This window comes from Humulus lupulus, chromosome 4 (genome assembly GCF_963169125.1).
Source record: "Humulus lupulus chromosome 4, drHumLupu1.1, whole genome shotgun sequence".
NCBI classification, from domain to species: Eukaryota; Viridiplantae; Streptophyta; class Magnoliopsida; order Rosales; family Cannabaceae; genus Humulus; species Humulus lupulus.
This window is the reverse complement of record NC_084796.1, coordinates 55511449-55517215: the sequence shown is the minus strand read 5'-3', so window position 1 is coordinate 55517215 and position 5767 is coordinate 55511449. Positions and strand designations below refer to the sequence as shown.

General features: G+C 32.1%; 1 long non-coding RNA gene across 1 annotated transcript; it reads left to right on the top strand.

Moving 5' to 3' along the window:
* Positions 1-2106: 2106 nt before the first annotated feature.
* On the top strand, positions 2107-4183 carry LOC133830447 (uncharacterized). The gene is made up of 3 exons (XR_009892042.1): positions 2107-2386; positions 2785-2866; positions 3901-4183. It is a non-coding gene; the product is annotated as an uncharacterized LOC133830447 (long non-coding RNA).
* The last annotated feature ends 1584 nt before the right edge of the window (positions 4184-5767 follow it).

Sequence of the window (5767 nt, the reverse complement as noted above, 5' to 3'; positions counted from 1 at the left end):
TCTCCTTGGTGATATTGGTGTTGGTATAGAGATCATAGAGCCTATCCGAGAGGGCATTGAGGATGGGACCCCTAAAAATCAATTCATCTTCTTCGTGCTTCTTTCTTTCTTTGACAACTTCTTGTGTATCATTTTCCTTAGGCTCTTCCAAGGCATTTAGGTCTTTATCCAAGAGATTGAAAACTTTCAAAGTGGTGAGCAAGAATCTAATCTTGTCTTGCCAACGAAAAAAATTAGTCCCATCAAACCTATTTAATCTAACAAAGTCTTGAGTTATGAATTTCAATGCTGAAAGAGAGTTATATTCTTCCTTGATATGCTATCTCAGATTATAGAATATTAGAATGTTGGGGTGAGTGAGACCACCTTAAGAAATAGAATCTACATAAAATTTGGATTGACAGAGACTTAAAAAAGATTGAGAAAGAACATGCAAACCCAAGTAGAACAATGGTGTTCTTCAACTTTGATGAAGCTTCACAACCCTAGGCAAGACCACCACTTTGAGAAAATCCTTTGAGCAAACCAAACACAAACCAAGGCTTATACAAGTTGCAAAACGCTGTCCTAATACTCTATTTCCTAGCCACCATGGATGCTTGAGGCCTTCTCTTGAAGAAATGAGGATTGAGATTGAACAAGCCTTCAACTCTCAAAGTCAAGCACTTTCTTGGAGAGTTCTTAGAGAAAACTAGAGATTCTTGGAGCTAGATAGAGAGAGAGAGAGAGAGAGATTGGAGAGAGTGATCAAGTCTTCCAAAACACTATTTTGACCCTTATATAGAGTAGGCACCCTCGTTAGGTCTAACCAATAAGATTAGACTTGAAAAATGCGTCATTATGAGCATTTTACGCAATTCACGTAATACAATAGGCGACACGTCGCCTGTTAGGGTTTCTTGAAACCCTAGGCTTCAAGCAATGTCTCGCCACCCTCTTTGACTTTGGACACTTCCAAAGGTCCTACAAATGCTCTAAATGCTACCAAACTTTTTGGGAACCCTTAGATACTCTCATGTATCACTTTGGACCCAAAATTGTATTTTATAAGTTCCTACAATTGAAGCTCAAATTCACATCTTCATTATGTGAATTCTACTAAGTGTTTATACTTTGTTTGTATTTTAACACTTATCATTTGTATTTAACCAATCATAACATTAGGTACAATCAAAGTATTTGATTATGTTTTGGCTATTATTGAGAATTGTATGATAGGGTTGGAACTTATCCAATACCCTAATGACCGGTAGCGATATCTACCTTAGGTCAACCCGTTACTGGGTTTAGTTTACTTGTGTGTAAGGCTATTCTTACTAAGTGTTTTTGCTTACCTAGTTGTTTCATTTTGTAGGTAAGTGCAAAAGCAAAGTGGAGCAGTGAGCACTGGAGTTTGCTTGTGGATATGTACATGTGGCCTGACCTGTGGAGGTTTTTGATGGATCACCATTTTGAAAAGAAAAAGCTGGAAGTTTGATATTTCTTTTGGGATAATTGTTTTGTTATAACTCCGTAGAAGAGTATTTGTATTTCAGTTTACTAAACTAAAAGTGTACGCACATGATCTTTTTAAAAGTTTTTTTATATGGATTTTCGGTACAATAAGTTAAAAGTAAAAAGGTTAAAATTTCTGCATGATTTTAGTCTTGTATGTTTTGAGGGTCGTTACATATAAAATGTCACCAAAATTAAAATAAAACATCTAAAAATATAATTAATGAATAATATAATTTTAATAAAAAATAAACTAAATTATATAAGAGATAAGTTGAAAATTAGCCAGATTAATGAGTTTTTAACTAAAATTACCTCCTAAATATTTTTAGTTTAGTTCTACCCATTTTTATCACAGACAATTCCAAAAATACTCTTGACCACATGGTTCTCTTCTAAAAATAGTATCCAGATTATAAAGGTATAATATGTATATTAATTGAAATAGTGGGTATTATACTACAACTTAAATATTATAGATAAAAAAGAAAATACTTATCTAAAATGGCTGCTGAATCTAATTTCTACATTAATATAAATATATTTATACAAATTATGTATTAATTAAAAACGTTTATAAAAATATATAAAATAAAACGATTTGGGGCTACAGCCCATTTTCCTCTAACCCTACTCCTCCCCCTTTCTCTCATTCATTCTACCTCTCTCACACTACTTGATCTCTCTCCGACTCTCACACACTCATCTCTCTCTGCCTCTATCACACTCACTCTCTCGATCTCCCCGTCTCTCTCACACTTGATATCTCCATCTTTCTCTCTGTTCCAAACTTCGACGGCGACACAGGGGGCTTGGCGACGACGGCTTAGGCGCAAACGATGGTGCTAGGTGGTGGTGATGGCAGCGGGTTTGGGGGACTCAGCATCAATGGGTAAGATCTCCTTCTCTCTCTCACTAGATCTTTTTTTTTCCTTCCTTTGTCTGGGTTTGTGAGTGATGATAGTGATAGAACTAGATTTGATGTATAATCTTCATTTAATAAAATATAAGTTTGGATGGCTGGATTCTTTTACATTACGTTAAGTGGATATTAAAATTTTATGAATTTTTGTTCTCTGCAGTTTATTGGAGATAATAGCTTTTAGAGTCATCATTCTTCGTTTTATTTAGTTACTTTTCATGCCCAGTTCTACCACCTTAGGAAGAATCTAATATAAGCACTTCAAATGGAACATTAATTGGGTATGAAATTGATTGCATCACACCAGCATATACGTGTCTCTTTCCATTTCTTTCCTTCTCTCTCATTCTCTCTCTTTGTTGCTGTAGGTGGTCGGTGGGTGAATTTACATAGGGCGGTGCGATGGGGGCTCGGCTTGGGCCAGACTCTGTTTCTTCTAGTGGCACTCTGGTATGTGCTTTTTTTCTTGATTTTTTATATCAATTATTTTGGATCTGTAATATTGTAAAGTTAAATTTGAGTTGTTTTGTCATTATTTTTGCTGATTTGGTTTTATTATGTAAAAGTATATATTTGATAATCTGATTTTAGGTTTGACTCTACTGTGTTTACTCAGAACTTGTTCTTTGTTCTTCTAGCTTTATGAAAAAAAAATACACTTTAGATTATTAGACAAAGAAAATTCAACACTATCATTAAGTATTTGTTATAGTCAGAGTTATGTGCAATACTGATTTGTTGTTATTGGTTCTTAATAATGCAAATTTTGGTTTCTGATTTGCTCTCTACATTGATTATAGATAATGAATAACTTTATTTGTGTTTTTCATTTGTATTGTTTGTGATATTTTCATCAATATTAACACACACATATATGTATTCATTGATATATCAATCAAGAAAAAGTGAAGCTATTTACAAGAGTCATGCACTGCAACATTTTTCATATGCTGCTTAACCTTTATGACTTAAGTTTGTAAAGTCTTAATCGATTAATGCTTAACCGTGTCTTTATTTCTTACATTAAAATATTGAAGAGTGTGAAAGTTAACACCATTGGCAACAAGTGCAAGAAATTTAAAAAAAAATGAAATGTTATGCATTCAAAGAATTTTTAAAATTATATATATTTATATATGTTTATATAACTTGAATGTACAAGTCTTTGTTTGTTTCTTCTTATTTATGATCAATTTTTCTGCAGTAACTTATAAGAGTGTTATAACGTGCCTTATTTATCATTTATTAGGTGTACACTAATATTATGATTATGTGGTGTAATGTGAACTTTTAATATCTTAGAATCTTTGTTACTTAGACTAATGGTAAAATGTTTTTCATGTTTTCATAAATATATTTCTGCTCTATTTTACTTTCTTATCTATGATTTTTTTCTTACAGAGTTATTGTCTCGAATATTTCTACTCTTTAACTTCACTATTGAGTATGTGTTTTATGTATTAATTATTTAAATTCTTATGTAGTTGAGCAAATATCACGATGGAAACAAGAGCATAATGAATCATGGATTGGAGGGTGGAGCTATCTTCAAACTTTAATTTCTTTGTGTATTTGATTATGTTTTGTTGTTCACTTTTTAGGTAAAACGTGGGAATGACTAGTAGTTTGTTATGTCTTGTGTATACTTCAAAAAATTAGTTAGAACTAAGAATCTGAAGAAGTGGCGATAGTTATGGTTTGAATTAAATATTGTAACTTAATTGATTTAATTAATGTATAATGTTATAATACTCAGTTTGTGAGATATGTTTAGTTGTCATCCAAGCTTACATAGTTTTTATTTTTTGCAAGAATGTATTTACATTTTAATCCTTTTACGTATACTTACATAGTTAAGACGGATGTGTTTACATAGTTAAGGCAATAATTATACATTTTAATCTTGTAAGTTTAGCTTTATAATATACTAAATTATGTTGATTTTGTACGTTGTGTGATTTTGTTTGGTAATTATACAATAAATTTTGAATGAATGTAGAGATTTAAAACAAGGAAAAAATTTCTCATTTTCTGCGTGTGGTACATCAGTTCAAAATATTATGTCGTCTCATGTACCACAGGACACAATGTTGCTTAAAATATGTTGTCTCATGTTACAACAGTTGTCCATAAACTGTTGTATCATGTACTGCCAGTGATGACATTTTCACAGCAACTATCGCTCCTTGTGGTACATGAGACGACAATTTTATTTGAACTGTTGTCTCCTGCTAGTTAACGACACTACACTGTATAGTACAACAGTATCAAAACTCATCTCTTCAAAATTCTCTTTTATATAAATATATAGATGTAGATGTATAATACTGTTAGTAAATTATGTGGGATTATATAGATATTTTTTAATTGTTTATTAATTAATTCTTTTAATAAATGTATATTAAAAAATTAGAAAAAAAATCACAAAATAAAAAAAATAGAAGATTAGAAGAAGAGGGTGCGACCTCATCTCCTCAAAGCTATCATTTATATAGATATATATATAGAGAGAATTATTTTCCATTTTGTAAAAAAACAATGAAAATATTAATAATAATAGCAAAAAGAATAATAATATTATTATTTTTTTATAGTGTTGTACCCTGATTTTAGCACGAGTCCTTCACTCAGCTTGGGTACAGCTCAAATAAATATGTGGAAGAAATAACCAAGGAATCCATTTATTATCCACGTGGACAGCTTAGTTTTCACGGTGATTATGCGAGCTAGGGATGTATAGGTTGCGAAGCGCGAGCTCATGATATTCATAAGGCCTCCACAGTACGAGCTCGAAGATATATTAAGCTCGTGGTAACTCAAATATATTGTGTACCTGCGAATCCCCAAAGGCTCGGGTACTTTTATGCGATCATTTATGGCCAACCTATAATATTTAATGTCTCAGATATTAGGAGGCCATTTATTTCGTGATCAGATCACATCCTAGTATAAATGAGAATATTTTGTATTAAATGTAATAAATATGTAAATCCGTGATTGACTCACGCGATTGCCCAAACCTATCCATGGAATTCCTCTATAAATACTGGGAATATTGGACAGGAAAAGGGGATGATTACTCTGTAATACTAAAACTCTACCAAAATAGAGAGAGAGAGAAACAATTATTATATAGACTCGTGGACTAGGTGGATTTGAACCACTAAACCACGTAAAAGATCTGTGTCTTTGAGAGTTCATTTCTTATTTCGGTTTATTATCAAGCACTAATCAACCTTGCTATTTTCTTAATTCACTGTTGGCGAAAAATTGCGTCAACAGTTTGGTGCTTTCATTGAGAGGTGGGATTAGTGCTTTCATCAAAATCCCAGTCAAATTTCATCATGGTGG